Raw genomic sequence first — 24,233 nt, forward strand, 5'->3', positions numbered from 1 at the left:
TAAGAGCGGCACTCTTCTAGATGATGTCCCTGCCTAGCTTCCTATATGCACTACAAATTTTCCCAGACCCGGTGCCTGCCAGCTATTTCAAAGAAATCGAGGGCATGCAGAGGGATTTATTATGGCTTGGGAAGCCTAGGATAGGACTCCACAAACTTGCTCCTAATTGGTACGATGGTGGTATCAGTCTCCCCGGCCTTAAGAAATATTATTGGGCGGCACACCTTGCAGCTATTAACCACAGTACGTACCGAAGAGTGGACAACCCGTGCTACGCAATGGACCGTTGGCTACTCCCGGGCAGGAACTACTACAGGGCACTTTACTCCAAACCAAAACGCTTTCCTCTGACTGGGCCGACGAAACATCCGGTACAGGTCTGGCACACAGCCGCTAAGAGTTTGGGTTGGGAACGGAAACTGACGGCAGCCACGCCTCTCTGGGACTCCGAGATCCGAGGCGACCTTTGGAAATCAAAGGGATTCGACAAATGGGACCTTATCGGGATCTCAACCATAGGGAATGTGTGGGTAAAAGGGGCGGTGGTACCTTTTGAGTATTTACAACAGAAATATGAACTTGCCAACACAGAATATTTCCGTTACCTTCAGATCCGCCACGCACTACAGTCAAACATACCCACCGGCTCTTCACTCCCAGACTGCGCTCCTCTCAAGGACAGACTGCTTGATGGTTACCTACCAGATAAAACAATATCACTCACCTATAAAAAAAATCATCAACAACGTAGCTGAACACCTACAGGAGTAAAGTGAGAAAGGGATGGCCTCGCGCTAGATGATGTGGAGTGGCAAGAGACTTTATCCTCCCCAAAGGAAGTGGCCATATCGGCCAGGCTGAGACTTGTCCAGCTTAAAATCCTCCATAGAGTGTATGTAACTGGGCCCTTTTGATCCAAATGGGGAGGGCTGAGGGGAGTGAATGCAGGTGCCAATGGGGCTCTGAGGGAACTTTCATGCATAAATTATGGGAGTGCGACCTCATTCAGAGATACTGGGGTCAAATTCACATGGTGCTAAGTGAGGAATTGGAGACTTGATATCCGTCTAGAGGCAAAGAGATGCTTGTTGAATGTGCGCGAACCTACAGATTTGGGAAGGAATGGGCAGGACATGGGTGACATTAGGGCTGATGGTGGCGAAAAGAAACATAGCTCAACAATGGGGGGCCACTCACCTCCCTAAGCTCACTGACTGGACGAAAAACATGGACTGGTGCATGTTCCGGGAAAAGACCATGTTTCAAGGGGGTGCCCGAAGAAATGGTTGTTTTTTTTTTTTTTTTTTTTTTTGGGATTATAAACTTTTATTAACATCCAAGCATTCATACACAGCAGTGCGCCTACAACCATACAAGGCCGGCAGCGATACACCTGTATTAGGGCAATCAGAGGCATTGAACTCCCATATCCAGGGAGCGTAGTGAAGGTCAATCAACAGCCAATACACACAAGATGCAAGACATTTATCTCAGACCATTGCCTTAGGGGGGCAATTGAGGAAGATATACAGTCAAGAAAGCGTGATATGATATAACAGAATCGGGAGATTACAGCCGTAGTCTGGAATGTAGGGGGATAGAGGCATTACACATTAGTTAAACAACAATGCAGTTCCATCAGGGGCTTTGATGCAGGTAGGTAGCATGGTAGAGTAGTCAGGGAGGTCAAGTCCATGCAGTGGCGTTAGACAGTGCCTGTAAAGGAAGAACATCGATGCAAGGCATGCAGCCAACATTTCAAAGGTAGTTCAGCAGTAAAGTAATACATAGCTTCTGGAGAGGAAGCTCTATATCGGGTACATCTCTAACACTGCAACAATCCTCCAATAGACCCTTCCCAGCACAGGTCAAAAAGTGTGAAATGAGAACAGGTAATTCAAATAATCTGTGCGTGTGTTGTGTCAGTATTGTTAGCGTCCTCCTCCCCCTGTGATGTGTCAGCGAGAAGGTAGGCCTGCAGGGGACCCCAGATGTCCGCTGGTCTCACACGTAAAGGTACCAGTTCTGAAAACACACTGTACTGTTCCTGACAGTATAACATATCGTGCAACCAGACCTTAAACTTAGGAGCGCGGCCTCGGCCCCATCTACACGCTAAGTGTCTCCGTGCCAACAGTAGCGCTACATTAGTGAACTTCCTAACTGTCCGTGCTATCTGCGCTGTATGGCCTAGAAGGAATAACATCGGGTCTGGGGTCAGCGCAGTACCTATCATGTGGGACAGGCCCTCACAGACCCGCGCCCAGTATTCCTGTATTTGCGGGCAGGTCCATGATAAATGGAAGAAGTCCGCTCCTTCCCGACCACATCGCTCACACCTGTCCGAGTCGGCAAGCCCGAACCGGAATTTCCGAGCTGGTGTGTAGTACATCCTATGGAGGAATTTGTAATGGATGATTTTAAAGCGGCAGCTAGACATCACCTCTCCTGACAATTTGCAGCAGTACTGCCATTGGGCATCAGTGATATCCCTTCCGAAATCACCCGCCCAGTGCCCTCTAGCCGCACTAGTTACTACTGGTAATTCCTCTCGAATGCACTTGTACAGTTTAGAAACCAGGTGTGTGCCATCAGAGCTGCTCAACACCACAGTGAGCGGGGCTAAGCGGGGGGGTTCATGAGGATAATCAGGTAATAAGGCTTTCAGGCCTTCTCTGAGTCGTAGGTAGTAGAAGAGTTCCAGAGGGGTATGTTCGCTATCTCCAAAAAAGTCATTTCGAGATCGGAACTTCCCATCCCGGAATAGATCCCCCCACACCCCCACCCCCAACCTCCTGCACATTCGTCGGAATCCTACCTCTCGCAAGAGCGTCACCTGTGGGTGGTAGGATAGTGGCATACGAGTCGAATATAGTAACAGGGTTTGCAATCGCGTCCCTATCTTGTGCCACGCCTCTATTGTGCAGGACACAGTGTTTGAATGCATCTCCAGCGCGGCTGTGGGGGCGTGCACCACTCCCTCCAATGGCAGCGGGTGCGCTATCCAGTCCTCCGCTGCCACTTGCGGCATGAAAGCAGTTGGGCGTAGCCAATGATATAGGTAGTGTGCCTGAGCACTTAAGTAGTATATTTCGAAGTCCGGGACATCGAAGCCCCCCGCTCCATAGGGTTGTGTCAATATTGCCCAGCGGAGCCTAGCCTGCCTTCCCCCCCACACCAGTCGGATAAGCTCCGAGCGTAAGGTTTTAAAAAAATATGCGCCAGGGTGATGGGGAATATTGAGGAACATATACAAGAATCGCGGTAGTACCACCATCTTGACTAGGGAGATTCTCGCCGCCATAGACAAGGGCAGTTTAATCCACCGCGTCACCGAATCCGTCAATTTGGTGATGGCCACTCCGTAATTCATCCGCAATGTCTCCCCTTTGTCTCTAGAAATCTGTATCCCTAGGTAACGTAGTTCCGAAGTGCACCACTCGAGCGGGTAATCTAGCGGGAATTCGGTGACCGCCGGTGTCAGCGGGAAGAGCTGGGACTTGCTCCAGTTGATAGAGACACCTGAAAGGCATCCGAAGGTAACGAACTCCCGCAACAGCGAGTTAAGATTAGCCTGGGGGTACTTAACGTAAAGTGTGACATCATCGGCATACAACGAAATTGAGAGTTGGCGCTGAAAACAATTGAAGGCGCTGGGCTTGTGGAGCTGTCGGATGCGACAGGCCAGTGGTTCAATTGCCATCGCGAAAAGTAACGGGGAAAGGGGGCACCCCTGTCGGGTCCCCCTCGTTATCGCGAAAGCGGCAGTAAGTTGTCCATTCGCAAATACTCTCGCCATTGGAGATGTATAGAGTAACCGTACCCAGGCCACAAAGACAGGGGGGAATCCCATCTTTTGCAGGACTGCGAATAGAAATCCCCATTCCACAGAATCGAATGCCTTTGAGGCATCCAAAAAAACCCCGGCAAGGGGAATCTCCGGATGAACAGTTTGAATGAGGGAAAATACCGTGCGGAGGTTATGTGATGTGGATCTCGTGGGGACAAAGCCGGACTGGTCTGGCAAAATGATCGTGGTCATAAGTAAGGAAAGTCTGGTTGCAAGGACCTTCGCCAGAATTTTGGCGTCGCAGTTCAATAACGACAGAGGGCGATATGAGTCACATTGTGTGGCAAGCTTCCCAGGCTTAAGTAAAGATGTTATAATGACTTCTCGCATAGATCTCGGGAGCACCCCTACTTCCATTGCATCATTGAATACCTCACGTAGCACCGGAGCCATAATCTCCACGTAGCATTTATAAAACTCCGCGGGGAGACCATCATGACCCGGTGCTTTCCCGTTGCTCAGGGACATGATGGCATCTCGCACCTCCTCCAACTCGAGCGGCGCCCCCAGAAACTGTCTGTGGACATCGCTAATCCAGCAAAGTGCTATATCCCCCAGATAGCTGTCCAGGTCTAACTCCCCAGCGGCTCGTGAGGTGTACAACTGTTCGTAGTGTGCCTGGAGTGTGTTGAGTATGCCATCATTGTCTTTGTGTAACTTCCCATCTGCTGCAGTTAACTCTAAGATAGTGTTCGAACCTCGCGCCAATCTCACTGCCATGGCCAACGCTGTACCTGGTCTCCCTCCCTCATTATAAGCACGGGCTCGCCAGTGTTTTCCCTTGAAGTGCACTTCTCTCTGCGCCTCCGCTTCGTACTCTGATAGTTTCGCTCTGAACGCGCTGTGCGCCTCCCCATCTAACCCCTGTACCATACGAGTCTCTAAAGTTCGAAGCTCCTCTTCCAATCTGCGCAGTGTTCGTTGTATATCTTTGAGCACCCCTGAGCTTTTAGCTATACACCACCCCCGCACCGTGACTTTAAATGCCTCCCACACCGTTTCCACACTATCCACCGTGTCTTTGTTCCGGGGGAAGAAATCTGCTATGTCAGTTCTAAGTTCTTCGCAGAAGACAGTGTCAATCAGGATGTTGGGATGTAGTCGCCAGGGTGGACGGGGTTTGTGAAAGCCAGGCAGATCCAAAGACAGGAAAAAAGGGCAGTGATCGGAATGTGTTCTGGGTAAATGTCGAGAGGTGAGAATGTTCGGGGCTAAACTCCGGGACACGAAGATGTAATCTAGCCTTGCCCACGTGCCCGTGTAGGACGTAAAGTGTGTGCCCTCCAGCAAATCAGGGTGTAAGTGTCTCCAACTATCGATCAACCCCCCCTCATCAACTATCCCTTCAAGGGACTCCCTCGCCTTAGTATGGTATGTGGAGCATCCATCCGCTCTGTCCACTCTCGGGTGTAAGGCTACGTTGAAGTCTCCGCCCCATACCAGGTACCTGGAGCCTATATCCATTATACCCCCCCAGAGGCGGTGGAAGAAATGAGGGTCGTCAACATTGGGAGCATAGCAGTTGGCAATAGTAACCGTCTCCCCTCCCAGCCTCCCCCAGACAATGACATATCTACCTTCTTTATCAATTTGTTGCCCCTGCAGCGTGAATGGGAGATTTCGGTGAATAAGAATGGCAGTACCTCTAGCATATGAGGAGAAGTTTGAGAAAGCTCTCACCCCCGCCCACCTCGCACCAAATGTAGAAGCCGTAGATGGGGGAATATGAGTCTCTTGTAACATAATCACCTGCACATCGTGTCTATCCCAATAGGCCAACAATTGTCTACGCTTACGCGCATCTTTCAGCCCCCGTACATTCCAGGATAGAAAATTACATCGAGTATCTGGTCTTGCACCCATACTGGTGTAGTTGGCTGTGCTGTAATAATGTGCAATGCATACCCCCCAATCGCAAAGCGGAAATAGTTATAATCCAAGTCGCTGCCCTCAAATAGTGGACTGTGGCATTTTGCTCGTGTATCAGAACTTCATACAAGTCACGTAGCAACCAAACATTCCCCCAAGCCCCCCCCCCCTCCTCCCACAGAGGCAACCCCAACCCGCCAGTGCTAATTCCCTCCCCTTCCCTCCCCACTCCCCTCAACAACCAGGGATAAGAACAATCCCTGCTACAACAACAGTACCAGCATGGGTAATACCCGCTAGGGACCATTCTAGGTGGCAACACAACAACCCCTTTTCTCCAGCAGCTGCCCATGGCAGACCAACCTCAGCCGCCAGGAGAGAGGGGGGTACCTGACGACACAGTACAGTTTCAGCATGTCCCAGGCCTCAGCCCTCGCCCAAGTCGACATGAAGGGGGAGACGGATAGGCCGTAACCACAGACCCCATCCCTCTGAGTATTCCATGTCAGTACTCACAAACAGGATCCCCTGCAACATCCAATGGTGTAGATGCAGCGGGGTCAGTGTTCATCATCTTCAAGCTGGTCGTCTTCACGAGCAGGGTCTTCCGCCTCCTCCTTACGCTGGCGAGCCAAACGTTTTACTTGTTTAATGAAGTCCTCAACCTGCTGCGGATTCGTGAAGAACTTTTGGCGCGCCTGATAAGTGACCCGCAGCCTAGCCGGGTAGAGTAATGCGTAGTCAATTTGTAGGGCCCGAAGTTTCGCTTTAACGTCCAGAAACTTGCGTCGCTCTTCCTGGACCACGGGTGTGAAGTCAGGATAAATTGTGAATTCGTTACCATCACACACTAGTTTTTTGGAAGATCGAGCTGCTCGTAAAGCTGCATCTCTGTCCCTGTAGTTTAGCAGCCGAGCTATGATGGGTCTTGGTTTCATGCCCGGCTTTGGCACCGGTCCCAGGGATCTGTGTGCCCTCTCCACTATGAACTGGGGGGAGAATGCTTCCGACCCCACTGCTGTCCTCAACAGGTGCTCCACATATTCCTCCATTCTACCCACATTGGTGGATTCCGGAATTCCAACGACGCGTATATTATTACGCCGGCTTCTCGCTTCTAAGTCCTCGTTCTTAGCCGCTATGGTGCGCAATAAGTTATCCATTCGAGCTAGACGTGTCGTATGTTGCCCGGAGGTGTCCTCGACGTCTGACACTCGTTGTTCCACTTCCGTCAGCCTCCCCTCATGGACCTCCAATTTGTGGACTACAGCATCCATACGAGACGACATCCTGTCCACCTTGTCCGCGATGGTCGCGAAGCCCTGGCGCATTTCACGAAGAAGTTCCTGGGTATCCGTGGAGGTGGTCGCCTGGTTATCAGAGGGATTGTTGGCCTCCATTTGTTTCTGAGAGTCCGGGCTGTTGCGATTCGGTTTTTTGGCTGCATCAAATGTAAGCTTCGGTTGCCGCGTGTCAGGTCGTCCCATCCTAGCAGCTCAGAAAGGGCAGGGGAATCCGTGAGTCGGATGACAGCAAAAGTCGCACCGTCTAGACAATCCCGCTGGTCGGCAGATCAGGTCGTGGAGCCCCTACTCACCAGCCGCCCTCCGATATGCTGCAACACCTGCGCACGTGGTAAGGAAGAGGGGGCCACAGGCAGCAGATATATGTTGGCGATGGTCGTTGTTCTAGGACACAACACGCTCCCCAGACGTAAAATTCAGCAGTCTTCTGGGAGCACAACGGTGCAGCCGTCCCTCTGTGCGACACTCAGGAGCCGGACACAACAATAAAAGAAGTTAGCCGTCGCAGGACAGGTGGAAGTCGTGCAGGAGTACGTGCCAGGCAGGAGTAATAAGCAGTTGTTTGGAGGTGCGGGCCCAGAGTGTCAGGGAGTGTGGGAGTAGCACCGCCACTATGTGCTACGACCAAGCATGCCCCAAGCACACACGTTGTAGAGGGTGAAAGTCAGCACTCTCAGAGCAATCCGTGAGGTGCGCGTAAGTTCTTTACAATGCCAGGGCGGGGGGGGTTATGGCGTAGCAGGATGTTCCAGCCCCGGACCCCAGCCAGCAGTCCTCGCACCCCAATGTTCCCACGCAGGACAAGGAAGTGGAGCAATGGCCGGAGCGGTGGTTATGTCCGCCGGCGGTGATGGTTCTGGGAGAGGCCAGTCACATGCGGTGCAGACGCCCAGCGGGGGTGGCCTCGCAGCAAGAGTCGAGAAAGTCGGGGCTCCAGAGGGCCCGGCGGTAGCAGGATATCCACCTAGACCTAGCCGGCAGCCCTGGGGGGGAGATGGCAGGGGCGAGAGTCGCGCTCCACAGAGACGCGCCGCGCTGGGGTCCGCAGAAACAGGCAGAGAGTCTGCAGCCGCCTCCTGGGAGCAAGAGGGACAGGACGTTACCTGCTCTACCGGCAGCGCGCCTCCGCGAACGGAAAACCGGGTCCGCCGCCCTCCTCCGCCGAGCCTCCGCGGTCCTCCGGCGTTTTCGCGCCTTTCAGGGCCTAGTTGGCGCCCACAGAGCCCCGGCCTCGCGTCGCCAGGCAAGCCGTCCGAGTGCGCTGGTGTCTCCGGCGGTAATCCCCGCCGCACGTCAAGACGGCTCTACCGGCGGCATGCAGTGTCCGATCCGCTCCAAACTTGCACCGGAGCCTCCGCTGATGTCTCTGAGCAGGCGAGGGCAGTTTCAGCCTGATTGGACGCCGATAAAAGGATCAATTTAAGGATATCGGTCGTCAGGATGTGGGAGCCTTACAAGGAGGCTTCCATTCACCAGTGCGCCACCTAGCGCCCCCAAGAGAAGAAATGGTTGTTAATTTGGGGGGCCTGGAACACATACCGCAGGAATATTTGCAATCCTCCGCGTAGCATTGACCTGGATGACCCGCCCACACCTTGACGTGCAATAACCATGCTCTGGGGCTTTATTTTGATTGATACTCTGATTTATCAAAATGTACTTGTATTCCCTTCTCCTACATATAATTCATGAATATGCTTGTGTATATGTGCTGATTTTTGTTTCATTCTATATCAATAAAAAAATATATATGTCACTGGAGATCTGGCATGGAGTCAGTGCAAGCCAGGTCATTCTCTTAAAACGGGATATTGCATACAAACATCAATATTCTAGGCCAAAGAGTATATATAGTTAATTTAGAAGGTAGTTTGCAGAAATTCTGTTTGCAGTTGTGGGAAATTGTTCTCATTAGTCCTGGGTGGTGAACTCCGCTCCATTCATGGAGTTTTCTAGACTCCGAAGAGTATGCAGTGTTCTGAAAAACTCTTCTCTACGAAGCAGAGTTTTTTCCCTGCTTGCCAACATTCAGTTGGCAAGATGGCTTGAGAAAAATCCAACAATACACTACCTCCCAACAAGATTTCTCAACGCAGGCAATCACAAATGGGCGTGACCGGTCACTTCGAGAAACCATCCGTTTGCGTTGAGGAAGCTGCCACTCGGGTAGAAAATCTACTTGAGCGGCAGAAAGAAGCAGAACCCTCTTGCACTGCGCATTGTACTGTTCTTGCTGATTTTCCATTGTGGGTCAAACATCCAGCACTAAATATCAGTGCGAACTGCACGAGCTAACGCACTCCGCTGCTTAGGGAACTCAAGCCTAGTTCTTATCCTTTAAGATTTAAGAGAAAAAATGATACATTCCATGGCAGCCGGGGGTTCCACCAAACAGTGTTAATCTTTTATTAAAAGAGCCTCACTGATTTGGAAAATACTGATGGAAATGCCTCCCAGAGACCCTCGCAGCAGGTTGAATTTACACCAGAATGTAAGTGCACTGGATATGTAATTTCAAAATATATTGTCAGTGTCCAAATATCTAGCTGTTGATAAGTATTTACCAGCATGTATTTGGAACAGTGCTTAATTTGTAAAACAATAAGTGCTGGTGCCCAGGGCTTGTGTTATCGAAGATTGGGATGTCGAATACCAATGAGGCGCAGTGGTTATTCAAACTCATGCCTTTGTAGTATACCATCAAACACTCTCTGTCTCTTTATCTCACTCTTGAACATTCCTTTTCATCCCTGCTATCTCACTGTTTTTCTGCCTTTCTGTTCCCCGGTTGTGCTTTTCTTTCTTGCTTTAGAGCAAAAGCAGTTGAGGAAAAATAAGTGCCAGTTCCCAAAAATAATTGTTGGTGGGCCCCACCTGGATCTACCACTGGATTTCAACCATTTATAAGTATTCATAAAAGTTCTCGACTGATTCTTTGCCAGACCTTCCTTGAGGTAAAATCAGCCACTTTAAACTAGGCTGCTAAACCACCCGAACTACTACAGTTTTCATCAGAGCTAGCTCCACACCTTGTTGTACTAGATTTTGGGGCATTTGGAATTACAGACTCAGGATTTTGAAACACTGGTTAAGGCTAATATGCTACAGAAAGGGATGAGCAGATGTTCAAAATATTCTTATAGGATGTCGAAGTGATTACACCAGGCAGGTAAGTGTAAGAGCACATACTTTATTGACTGTTCATCTCCACAGCTTCCAGGAACTGACAACCTCCAGGGATTCAAACTATAGCATTCCATTGTCATGACAATGACATCATAAGCAATACAAAGTAAATGACAGCATGCTTAAGGGAAACTACTACAACATCTCCTCTCTTTTCATTGATATAAAAAATAATTTGTTAGAGCAGGCGAAAGTGGAGGAAAGAAAATGAAACAGAAGAGGAGAGGTGAAAGAGGTATACCAAGGAACAAAAAGAAGAGCAAGGTAAAAGGTTTACCTAACAACAACAACATATGTTACAGAAGGTAAAAATGGACAAAGCATCCACAAATACAGGTTCATAATTGGTAGAAGCAATACAACACAAATACAGGTACGTATTTGATAGAAGCACTAAAACAGACTAAAGATTTACACGAATTGGCGGGACATTCGTCCTACTACTCCTCCGTGAAGGAACATATTTCAAAGAGGATTTCCCAACCTGGGAATGCTGGGAAGACCTCAGCACACTCTCTTTTAAGTGATTACGGCTTAACAGAGTTCCCCGACTCAAGACCCAGATGCATCACAACCTTCATTGGAATCTAGTAAATCCTGGACAGGTTCCATCAATTTTTTCCATTGACTCTTACAGCAAAGCGCGAGGTAGCATCCACCTTAACGGGAGGACCGAACTTTGATAGACCCATGGGACCATTGAGAGGGGACCCTTCCACGACATCATTGATTTGGCAGTCCATGGAAGGCCACCAATACACACAGCAAATTCTTTGTTTAGTGTTCGTCAGCCCAAGATGTCCCTCATGACCAAAATCGATGATGCGACCTCTGGGAGATTCAAGATGGACAAAAGTATCCCCCGCATGACCGTCTCTCCCCCCTCCAAGGCCAGCTCATCAGCGACCTTGGCAAAAGGATGAAGGTCACTGTCTAGGTGTTTTTACTTGGGCCAACCTGACACAATAAATTGCTTCACCCTCTTAAGCACAGCACCGGACTCCATTCCACAAAACCAATCACGTTCAGTGAAACAACCCACACCACAAGCATCAACTGCAGAAATAAGGCACTCTTCATCTGCATTGTCGTCACAATCATGTTTTCCTAAGAGCAAAGGAGACCCAGAAAGATAATCAACACATGTGTTTCGCCCACCAGGGATGTGTGCCACCCCAAAATTGTACTGCAACAATTTGGAACTCAACCTGGCGATTCTGGGAGTGTGGTTTTTGACAATCCTACCCTCAAGGATGGGAATGAGAGGCTTATGATCAGTAAGAAGCATACACGTCTTCCCCCACAAAATGCATTTGAAATGCTCAACAGCCCAGCAACATCCACGCAATTCTCTCTCAATAACCGAGTACATTTTTTGTCAATCAGGTGTAACGCTCGGGAGGCGAAACCTACAGTGTACACTTTACCTTGCTCGATTTGAGAGATCATGGCACGGAGACCATCTAGACAGGCATCCACAGACACTGTACATAGAAAGAGAGGTTCAAAGGGGTTAAGAATGTTGCACAACCCTAACTCTTTTTTAATCTGTGAAAACTCTTCCTGACAGGAGTCATTCCAAAGAAACACAGTTTTTTTTTTGAGGAGACCTCTCATGTGGACTGTCTTGGCAGCAAAATTGGAAATGAATTTCATGTAGAATTCACACAAACCTAAAAATGAGGAGACTTGTTCTTTGGAGGTGGGACACGGAGCATTAGAAATGGCCTTGATGAGACGCTCTCTTGCCACAATACCATCACCAGAAATACAGTGTCCCAGATATTTAATGGACTCAACACCAAAAACACACTTGAGCTTGTTAGCCACAATACCCTTACCCTCCAATCTCTCCAAGACTTTCGCAAGATTCTTGTCATGTGACTCCTTGCTCTTTCCAGCCACAAAAATGTCATATTGGAAGACAACAGTATCTGTGACACCCTCCAAAACCTTCTCCATGACGCGCTGGAAAACGGAGAATGCCGATGCTAGTCCAAATAGCATCCTTCTGAACTGGAAGGTACCCATGGGTGACACAAAAGCTGTCACATGCTTGCAGACAGGATCCAGCTCGACCTGATGGTATGCTGATGCTAGATCGATCTTTGAGAAGTACTTCACACCATCAAATTTTGAAAGGATGTCATTGATAAGCGGAACGGGGTGTGAGTCTACCTAAATCTCTCTATTCAGGCTGCGCAAAACAATGCACACCCTGAGAGTCCCATTCTTTTTGTGCACCACCACCAAGGTAGATAACCAGAGGGAGGACTCAATAGGCTAAATTACTCCAGATTCACACATCTTCTTAAGTTCCAATGAAAGGCCATCCCTGATACTGAAAGGCACATTACACAATTTGTGTTTGATTGGGGGAGCCCCTTCCTTTACCTTGATAAAATGTTTGAATCCTTTAATACAGCCAAGCTTGTCTCCAAAAACTTTAGGACATTTCATAGACCAAGAAGCTAAATTCTCTCCTTCGGATTGTTCGCCCACTTCTGTAACTTGTTCAGGCTTGCTAGGCTTGAGAGTCATCTCGTACAAACCCCCGGTGATACCAACCAAGAATGTTAAGACCCTTCTTGGCCACATAAACCTTCTCTTGGTTCCTTTGTTCAAATTGAGGTTTTGTTTTGTCTGTCTGTATTTCCTCAATCATATCCTTATGATCCTTGACCGCACCTACAACAGTATTCTCAGGTTTGAGCTCTTTCGAGGCTTTTTGAGAGAGTTCAATACTCTTGATAATGGTAACCGTTTCCTCCAGAGAAGGCTTCTTTAAATCGAGAAATTTATTGTGGACCTTCTGGACCCTACAATACACCACAATTTGATCTCGAATGAGTTGAGAACTGAAATGCTCAAACTCACATTCTCCCTGCAGTGATATCAAGCGCGGTGTAACCCAGCGCAACGGCAGACGTATTCGTGCACGGGAATACCTGAGAAAGGACGTACGGCATCAGCGCAACACACAAGGACGAGCTTGACTCACTTGTGGATAACGCCTTGGCTTGATTCCCGTAAATATGGAAACATACATGCACCAGTTGACGTGCTCAGCGCTATCCTCACTCCTACTGACAAGGACGCCCACGACGTAACTCGTTCAACGCTCTGCTCAGACTTGTCACAGGTAATCAAGGTAACGCAGGAATCAAGCACTGCTTCTCTGCTAGCACATACGTAGATTCAACTACCTCATCAGTCTTCAGATGACAGCGCCACAGGAGGATCACTCAGCAGGGAAAACAAAACGGCCAGACACACAGAGGGAATCCTCGCTCAGCAGACCAGCAGTGCAGGACAGAGTTCCTCACCTGTCAACATGGAGAGACTTGTCTTGATGATTCTGTCCAGAAATCAGCCACTTCTCTGATGCAGTGTCCCAGTGTCACAAAGTCCTCCACACTATATGTGAGCAGCTTGCACCCTTCAACAGGATTCCAGGAGTTGAACCTCAATGTGACACACAAAGTCAATGTGACATATTGAATGGATTTGTGCAGGCAACTCTCTGCCTCGAGGTCCCAACAGCGTGGAAATCCAAAACGCAGCTTGAAGAGACAACTCACGAAGACTGGGATGAAAGGAGACCGTTACTGCACACGTGGGTGGAGAGAGGAACAGGCAAACTCATTGCCAAATCTGAAGTGATTACACCAGGCAGGTGAGTGTAAGAGCACATACTTTATTGACTGTTCGTCTCCACAGCTTCCAGGAACTGACAACCTCCTGGGATTCAAACCATAGCATTCCATTGTCATTACAATGACATCATAAGCAGTACAAAGTAAATGGACAGCATGCTTAAGGAAAACTACTACACATGTTAATGGCCTAATGTAAATCAGGCCCACTCTTAGGACCTTAGGGTATCATTTAGCAGGTAGTCCACCGGGTTGCGGGGTCTGTGCAGGCCTTGGCCACCAGGGGCAGCTGGTGACATTTGAAAGTGGTGGGGCGTAAAATGATTGGCATACTGCACCGTTGCGAGCGAGCGCAGCGTGCGAGCCCGAACCACCATAAGGGGGGGTTCAGTGGGGTTCTCACCCCGAGAAAAATTTGAAAAAACAAAAGAGAAATCGTGCATTTTCAAGCAAATTTGAGAAAGCCGGAAGGTTAATAAAGCAATTGTGAAAGTGCAGTTATTATATTAATAGATGTCATAACATAGGTAGCTGCTTATTCAGTATAACCACAGAGCTTCATACATTCAGTCCTATTACGCTGCTGAATTCAGACTATAAGACTTTCATGAAAATCTCAGCTCTAAGAGTAGCAGAAGTTGCACAGCAGTTGGGAAACAGCCTTTACAAAGCATTGGGAACCACGCATTACCTTTACCACGTTTCCATTACAACGCATGTGACTTTACCACGCATGTCTTTCCACACAGTTTATAGTGTTTAGGTGCTACAGAATGTACTTAATATGCCATTTGAGGAGTAAAATCTGTTTAGTCCCCAAGTAGAACAAACACTAAAAAACTTTTAAAAACAGACATAACAATGCATTTCTGAGTACCTCACTCACAGATGCTTTTTATTAAACAAACAAGTAGCAGCATTCAACTTTGTTTACTTTTTGTAAATTAAATCTGCACGTCTCTCTTTAAGAGAAGCGAACCTGTCAATAACTTTAATGTTGAAGTCCGGTATTTTTTGGACTAGCTTGCTTGCTACAGAGAGCATCGCCAAAGCATTGAGTCTTTCCTCTAGCATGGTGTTCCTGAGGAATGTCTTAATGCGCTTTAAGGCTGAAAAACATCGTTCAGATTCGGATGTTGTCATTGGAGTGGTAATGACAATTTTTAGTAAAGTCAATGTCTGTGTAAGTGACTTTTCCATATTCAGTTTATGTATTAAAGCCAGCAAAGTCAAGGCACGTGTGGCCTTCCGGTACACAGGCATTGCATACAGTACAGTCAACTCAGTTCTCAGCTGCTCTTTTTTGAGCATAGGATATGCTTCTACAGCCTCATTCAGAGCACGCTCCGGGAAGGATTCATCATATTTTGCAAACTCTTTATTTTGCAATAATGTGGCACACACCAAATGTTTAGTGAATGAAAAACTTTCTTGTGCCTGCACAATTACAATGTCACATATCTCCTTTGCAATTCGAACCAGAGTGGTGATGTTTTTCCTGCGGTTTGCAAAAGTAGAATGCTCTGGCAGTTTGCTCTCTAAATTGTCAACCCCATCTCTCACTTTCCTTATGCTTTGTACAAACGTAGTGGTACATTCTTGCACTTTGACAGTATCTATCTCTCTTCCTTGTAACTGATTGTATAACATGTCGACAGCAAGCATTATTTCATGAAATAAAAACAGTAAGAGCTGAAACTCTCTGTCTTGTAGTGTTCTAACAAAGCCATGGGCTTCATTCTGACTTGTGTAATCAAACTCATCATTGGCTTCTATGGCGACAAAACATTTCTCAAGGTCCTCCCTATGTTCAAAGATTAGGTTGACTGTACGGATGTTAAAGTTCCAACGAGTTGAGGATCCCCTTGGAACGCTTTTGTCCACATCTCATGAAGGGCTTCTGTTCTTTTGGGGGCCTCCTATATCCTGAAAGAAAATTTGTGTCTCGGTGATCTTTGATACTGCCTGTTGCATAATAAGATTGAGTTGGTGGGCGTAACAGTGCACATAATGAGCATTAGGGTACACATCTCAAATTCTTTTCTGTCTCCACTAAGGCTTCCCCTCATTACAGACGCACCATCATAGCTTTGTGCAATAAGTTTTAGTTTTTGAGGCAGCTCCGGAAAAATTAATTTCAGTTGACACAGTATAGCTGCAGTAATGGTTGCTGCATTAGAGTCTCTTAAATGTGTGAAACCATAGAACCTCTCCACAACGTCTCTGTCATTGTCAAGGTACCGAAACACTAATACGGACTGTGTTTTAGTGGCCACATCAGTGGTGTCATCAGCCTGAATAGCCACAAAGTCTGTGTTTTGCAACTCTTGCACAATATGGCTTCTTATAATTTTGAGCATACAGTCAAGGAGTTCATTTTGTATCGTTTTAGAGGTGCCCTTAAAGACTGTAGCACTTGCTAAATGTGTTTCCAAATCCTTGTCTATGCTTGCTATTAAATCCACTAGGCCTCTGAAGATCCCAGGTTTTGAGGAACTTTCTGATTCATCATGGCCTCGCAATGCCAGTTGGAAAGCATCACAGAAACGAATCTAATCAATTATCTTGGATATAATCTGTCTGTTCCTATCAATGGCTTCATTGTGTTTCTGTATGGTTTTGCGGTATGCTTCATTTATCTGCTGCTCAATTGGTGCGTCTTCCCCCAACATTCCCAGTCTCGTCAGGTTTTCCATATGCTTTCTTGTGTATGCATGCTTTTTTTTCCGACAAATGCTTCAAGTCTGTGATTCCTTGATGTGTCCAAGAAAACTCACCACCAAACAGCAAGCAGGGGAAGCAGAACAGAGAATTTCTTAAAGGGCACCCTGTAAGCCATTCAGCTTTTGTGTACCAGGCATTTGAGAATGTACGTTTTGACATTTTTCCTCTGTCCTGGGAAGTTTTCTGTAGGTTTATGTCAGGCTGATGAGGTCTTAATTGCTTTAAAAGTAGTTTGTCTTCAAGTGGCCGTGCCTGGAATGACCTTGTTATCAGCTCCTGTACTGTATTCATGATGCCGATGCTGGCCTTACCAATATATATGGTAAAGAAACCTGTACATATATCTTGTGCAGTATCGCAATGCATCTCCAACATCTCCCCTTTCCAAAAAATGACACTGCTTGAGGGTCTTGAGAGTGACTACATACTTAGCCCTAACTCCCATGTAAAAAAATATAGCATCAGTTTCCTTACCTTTAACACTGGTGTTTGCTGGGTCGTAGAGCAGCAAAGGAGGTTGGGGTCCTCTTGTTGCTCACCTAAAAACTGACCCAAAATGTGGTAATGTTTCAGGTTGTCAGGCTTTACCAGGTGCTGAAAATGAAAAGATAACAATTTATTTTTGAAACACTAGGGTAATCAAACAAAGACTGTGGGGAAAAAAACACAACGCTCCAGTTTTTTCCTTGCAGTTTGCCAGCAACTCTTAGATGACAGTTAATAGCTCGCTGTTGTATGGTAGGATTTTAACTTAAAAAACTGCAAGTAACAAAAGGATCTCTCTGACAAAAGCAGTGACTCACTGACCTATTTATTTACATCATATGTATTTTGCGTTCTGCATCAGGTACATGTTCTTTGCAGCAGGCACATTAACCTTCTGTGCTACCTTTCCATGAGTCAAAACTACCACTAGTTAAAACTATGATCTCTCTAGGAAAACATTAACCATCAGCGTTATCATAACATTTTTATTGTCTCTCGTTACCGCGCCTGTCAGTGAGGCCTTTAGGCCTCTGTGTCCCTGTGCCACTGCTATGTCGGTAATGGAGGGCCTCGTGCTCAGAAATGTGGTGCCTGACCTTAGAAGCAACTCAAGTTGTCTGCAAAAGTGTAGGTCCAGTAACTTCAGCAGTTCTAGTGGACAACGAATAACAGAGGCGAGTGTTATGTGGAGGGCTGTGCCTAATTTGTGCTGGGTTTGCAAGTGCAGGACACAACTGTCATTTTTGCAGACCGGGACTTCATTTTCATAATCAGGTTTCAACCCAGAAAAGAGACAGAAAAGAAGAAAAGGTTGAAAGAACGATGAAGAGAAATATATCAAAGCAGTGACAAGGAGAGAAGGCATGGAAGAAAAATAATCTACAAGAGTGAATATAAGAATTGAAAGACAACTTATCACATCTCAGTGCAAACGATTGCATTAAAATTCTGAATGTCCCCATGATGTCTTTAGCAAGCCAGGCTTCGACCTAAAAATGAGGCTTCCTCTTCATTTTATTGGCTAATTGGAGTAGCATGCTTTATAGGGCAGTGGCCATTTTGTTTTGAAAGTGTAAGGTCAGTCTTAGTTCACAATAAATGCAATCATTTTAATAGTACAGACTCTGGCTACATGTTTTACAGGCTGTACTGCGTAATAACTATGAATATTTAGAGGCCTGTGCGTGCCAGCAGTAAAAGTAAAATGTAGCACATGGGCAGCAATACCTATGTGAGTTGGAGCATTAGCAAGGGTTTCCCTCCTGCCTTCCTCCTTGGGATGCCTGGTCCAATGAAGATCAAGCAACACACTACCACTGGCCCAAATGTGTATGATGCGAAGATGATGCATAGATTCCCTCCCTTATTTCGGGCACAGATGTCTATGAGGCTGCCCATCCTAGGTCTCTATAGGTCTTTGAGTGAGCCAGCGAAAGACATGCATGTTTAATGAACCAGTTCGAGAAAGTAGTAAAGTACCAAAGAACACGGCTATTCTCTGTACGTAGGATGAAGGCATGTTAGACATAAACCTTGCAGGCTAGGTAGAGCGTCACAGTAGATTGCAATGATGACGACCAGGCCTTTTACCACATTACACCAGGAGAGCATTGCCGACGTTTAATTCTGCGTGCTGTGGTGTGCAGTTCAAGGGTGATAAATGGAGACGTTATGTACCCTCGAGCCTGGGGTGAGGAGAAATAACGAGCAGGAACTGGATGTGCTTTTTCCTCTTCTAGGGAAACCTGTGCAAAATGAAAAATTGACTTAATACATTGCTTCCCCTTTGGGTTGCTAGGTTAGATTACAAATGCCTGACAGATGGCGTGCAATTGTATAGTAAGAAATTTTCCTAGGCCACACAACAAAACCTGTCTGAAATCAGGTTACACTTAAAGATGGATGAACAACAGCCTCAATATACTAACAAACAATACAATTATAGTAAAAATAGATTTTTATTTTTTATATTAAAAAGGTTACATAAAAAGAAAAATTGTTATATAAAAAAGGCAGTGTAAGAATTACAAATTAAACCAGCCACAATATAATTCTTAAAACATTATTTTTAAATAAAAAACACAATAAATATACATAAACAAAAGTCTGACAAAGATGTTCAGCAATACAAGAAGAAACGGTGACAGTCTCTACTCACGTTTCGGCGTTGAACTGCCTTCTTCAGGAGAGCAAAAAGATGTTCTAGAAAACAAAATGTAATATATATATATATAACAAACATACAAATGATAATAATAGTACATGAGGCAGCAAATGGTGGTGCAAGAAATTATGAGTTTCCATTTGACTTGTGATTTCACTATAAAGTTATTCAGAAAGATACCATTACCAAGAATCACCCAGGTGAAAAGAAAACCAGTGGGAGTAGATTAAGTGTATATTCAGATTTCAGATATATGCAAATAAACTTATGAGAGAAATGGTCAAGTAATAGTGTAAGAAGATTAGAAGAAAAGAAAACTGGAGACACCCAAACATTTCGAAGGGCCAGGATGTGAGATCTTACCTATACAGCCAACTGACTGTACATCAAAAGGACAAATCTTGAAGATCTGACTAATGTCTATCTATGGAGACCAAGAAAATGCATAGAGCAGCGACATAAGCGTCTACATTGAATTAAGTACATGTGCGGATGCGGCAGTGTGCCACCAACCACCTGCGGCACCCAATAATTTATTGCTGCGCAGTGGACCAACCAATCCTGGCGCTGCATGCCATCTTGTTTTCTGGAGAGTGGAACTACAATAAACCAAGACATTTTGTCCTTGAGTGCTGTAGGTTAGCACTCACCAAGAACTATTTTGAATATGAGGGCACCCTTTTTGAAAATGCCATGGTACCTTTGCCCCAAGTGTGGCAGGGCTTTATGTGAGTAATTTTGAACAACAATACATACAGAACCAAGCTAATCCCTTTCTGTCATGGATACGATTCTGGCAACGCTATATAGATTATGTCATCATGATATGGGAGGACTCCCATGAAGTACTGCAGGAATTCCTGATTTGGATGAACAGTAGAGATGAATGTCTGAAGTTCCCCTATACATCAGATAAGACACAACTAGATTTCTTAGATATCACAATTTACGTTGAGAATGATACTCTCCAGACCAAGACTTTCTACCAACCTACAGTGAGGAACAGCATACTTTCTTACAATAGCTTTTATCCTTGAACTTTGAGAGAGAACTTACCATATAGTCAGTTTTTACGCATAAGACGTAACTGCAGCACTCTCAAGGACTATAAAGAACAATCCAAAGAATTGGAAGACAAATTGGAGAAGACAAGTTACCCAGTTAAAACCATCAGAAGATGTCAAAAATTAGCTTGTAACCAACCAAGAGAGAGCCTGCTAGAAACAACGCCACAAGAAAAACCAGTGGATTTACTGGCCTGTGTAACAACGTACAACACATCATCGAACATGATAAAGAAGATTGTTAACAGAAATTGGAGAATTCTCACATCTAATACCCGTCAATGGTCTAAACCTAGATTTGCCAACAAAAGAACTCGAAATATAAAGGACCACCTGGTGCACACAAGACCAACACAGGTGACCAGTAAAGAAAGCCGTACAGCAGCATGGAACTTGATCCCCATAGTGGGCCATTATCAGTATGTAACCTGACGAAAATCACCAAGAAATTACAACTATTACCAAATTTTACTTGGACTTTGCAGCAACACACAAACTGTAACACCACCCATGTGATTTACATGCCCATGTCAATGCAGGTATATAGGAATGACTTGTCGTAAAGTAAAACTACTTATCGGTGAACATAAGAGTAACATCAATTGGAAAAGAGCTACCACCAAGATGAGCAGACTCTACAATGAGAACGACCACTCTGCAGAGGATCTCAAATGAGTGGTACTGGAGACACTATGTATGAAAAATAACAATGCTGAACGTGTCCTTTTCGAAAAGGAACAATGTGGGGTCCATCGTTTGAAAATGTATAGTGAAGGATTGAATGATAATATTCCCAGGCATACTCTGAAGTAAACAGTTCATCTTACATCTTGAGCCTTCGGTGTCTTACTTTAAATAATGGATATGTAACACATCAGATAGACTTTGTGCTAAACATCCTCTTTTAAATGAGATTAAAAGATGAAACAACAATGGCCATCCTGATACACACAATGAGCCTGCAAACAGAACGAAGAACAAAGGATGGGCACACATTTTTTCTGACCGGAATGAATGCCATTGGTCTATAAACCCATCAAGATGACATGAATTCCATGAAGGACATTTAAGTTTTCTGAAGTTTTTGAGAAATAATTCTTAACACATCATGAAATGACTGACATTACAATACGTGGAACTCCACTAGTAACATCACCTATTAAACGTTAGAAGTGTGAACACTGTGAAAAAACGCTGCAAACAGTACATTACCTTTTTGACATGAATTTGTAATCCCATTAAGGAATATCTGTTGACCAGAATAAATACTATCTGTCTATAGACCGATGAGGATAACATGACCATCACTAAGAACTATGTACTTCTTTAAATCGGGCAGATAACTAATCACTACAGACATTGAGTTTATTTATGAGAAGAAACGTGATATCCTAAACCAACATCTTTTCAGAGGAGCGATAAGTATAAACACAAGGAGAATTAAATATAAACTGTTCCTTTCTACTGCCGGGTTTTAGTTGTGCCAACCATTAGTGCTAACCAATATCGGTAGAGGAGTCTTTCTACCATTTTCATAGCCTCCTCTATGTAAATGAGCTATCTACGTGGCCCCGCATCTACCGGGATGCCGCGCAGAGACAGAACAAGTCTGTGACTTGCTAGAACCGGTAAGCTGCCATCCAAGCTCACAAGGCAGTCGAAACTCGGGTAAGACGTATAGACTTATAATTCTTATCCTTTCCAGACTCAGGTTTCTATACCGCTCTATGGCATCCTGAAGAATGATTTAAAACTTCATTATAAAGGTAAACATCTTACTGTATTGTAAATGTCATGGTATTTTTTTTAAATATCAATGCCCGGATAATGATTAGTTTAACAAGAGCGTTCCACTCGTTCTAACCGTATCGGTTTGGTATATCCACTAACTTTGCCCAGAATGAAGGTCATAAGAACACGAGTGTTACGAACCACTCAAGAGCTCATTCATTGTTTTGTTATGACCTAATAACCGCCACACTTTATTCATCCTGAGCATTGTTTCTGCATTTAAGGTTGAATTGAATGACCGTTGTGACAAACCAAACACCATGCCTATTAACCCTTGCACTTTCGAGCATTCTCCCAGACACACCACTTGAAAACTCGGCATACTCACTTTTACTATGTGGCCTAGACACCCGACATGCCACTCTTGCTAAGAACCAGCTGGGTACGTCCACTCTGACTTAAGATATTTGTATAAATATTCGTATAAATAACTGTAACAGCAATTTTGAGTTCATAGTGTTACACAATAAGTAACTATATTGAACGCATAGGGTATACATTCAAGAATTATGATAATAGTAATTTTTTTCTTGTAGTTCCAGATACAACAGATCTGAATTCACAAAAGAGTGGTAAGTTAACCACTTTAATTAGGAGTTGCAACGAGCACCTAAGCACATCCGGTCCTGACGAAAGCCTTAAGAAATAACGAGAAGGCTGAAACATTTTGACCTAATAGTACGGTAGACTGGTAACTGGATCTACACACGCACCACCACTATATTTTATTTTCTCACATCACTGTTTTTCTAATAAAAATGTTTGGGTCACAAAGTGATGTAGGGAATTTTAACCTCACTGCACTGAAGCACACTCACACCTCCTCTCTTTTTGAAATCTCCGGACACTACTGGTAAATCAGTTGGTCTACCTCCGGGTGGAGGACAGCATACGTACTATCTAAGATCCCTATGATGATGCTGTAACGGTACACCAATGCGGAGAATCAAGATGTACCGCCTTTGGCCTGTGTACGTTTTATGAGGGTTTTTATATGGTTCCAACATCATTAAGAACCTGATTTCACAGGACAAGTGATCCATTCTCCCCCTGGTTTTTTGATCTAACTTTTGGAAGCCAAATGGATCACAGCTTCATATTCCCTCCACATTGACTATTATATAAAGTTAGATATAACCTTACTCTCTAAAGTTGTAGCTTGGTCGCAGGAAGGCAGTATCAGAGGGCAGTGTAAGGCATTTGTTGTACACACAGTCAGCAAACGGTCTCACACACTCAAGAACTGAATTCTAGGCCAATGGTTTTGTATTTAAAAATATATTCTTGTTTTATTTTTAGAACCACAAGTAGGTATAAAAATACTTTCTCAGAATTAAAAACAATTATACCATTGAGCTCAATGGGAAGTTTTAAGTAAATGCAATAAAATCACTTTACAAATGTTTTTCTTACTCAGGACTGGATCCTGGATTCTACCCTGGTGCATTTCCTGTAAACAGTAGAAAGAAATTGTTTTTGTTACAAAGGCGATTTTTAAGGAATATTTGTATATTTTGAAAATCGACACATAGAAGAAATTTTGGTGAAAACCAAGCAATGTAATTCTATGGAGGAAAATCAGGTTAACGAAAAGTTACAGTTATAATTACTAATCTGATAGAGACTACTAGCTGCAGGTTCCTTCATGTAGAATTTTCCCCAGGCATAGGACTGGATCCGGAAACTTTTTGCCACAGCATCCCTGTGCGCCGGGGGAGGAGCGACATCAGGTGACTTCACCCAGGCGTCGTCCACGCACGTGACGTCAGCGAGGTCACATAAGCCCCACCCCGGCGTGCCCACATCAGTTTTTTCTTTTCCTCCTACAACGCGGATCCGGTCTTGCTCCGGGCCTGCTTAGGGCCCCTTTTTTTCTATACCAATTGTCTTCTGTCTGGTGGAACAGTATGCGAATGCCTCTGGGCTTCAAAACTTGCACGTCGTGTGGGCATCTTATGTCGGCGACGGAACCTCATCTCAGTTGTATTTGGTGTTTGGGGGAGGATCACTGCACCACGGATTGTGAGGCATGTCAACAGTTGAAGCCGAAGTCGCGGCGGGAGGGCCACATGAAACTTCTGTCGGCGTGTCTCTCCAGGTCGACCTCCTGCATTCAAACAGCTTTGGCAGACGGCTTCA

At 45.4% G+C, this 24,233-nt stretch overlaps 1 protein-coding gene and 1 long non-coding RNA gene across 6 annotated transcripts in view; one reads left to right on the plus strand and one right to left on the minus strand.

Annotated features, from left to right (window-relative positions):
* LOC144781694 (cytochrome P450 2G1-like) overlaps positions 1-24,233 on the plus strand; it is a 424,926-nt gene that overhangs the window by 372,077 nt on the left and 28,616 nt on the right. The window lies entirely within an intron of this gene.
* The window catches only part of LOC144781698 (uncharacterized), a 572,082-nt gene that overhangs the window by 268,489 nt on the left and 279,360 nt on the right, over positions 1-24,233 (minus strand). For all 5 annotated transcript variants that reach the window (XR_013601052.1, XR_013601051.1, XR_013601049.1 and 2 more), the window contains 4 exons: positions 23,508-23,544; positions 19,234-19,277; positions 18,753-18,820; positions 17,064-17,183 (listed from right to left, as the gene is read on the minus strand). This is a non-coding gene — a long non-coding RNA (uncharacterized LOC144781698). The remainder of the gene's footprint in view (positions 1-17,063; positions 17,184-18,752; positions 18,821-19,233; positions 19,278-23,507; positions 23,545-24,233) is intronic.

Source organism: Lissotriton helveticus, chromosome 9, assembly GCF_964261635.1.
Source record: "Lissotriton helveticus chromosome 9, aLisHel1.1, whole genome shotgun sequence".
In the NCBI taxonomy this organism is placed as follows: Eukaryota; Metazoa; Chordata; class Amphibia; order Caudata; family Salamandridae; genus Lissotriton; species Lissotriton helveticus.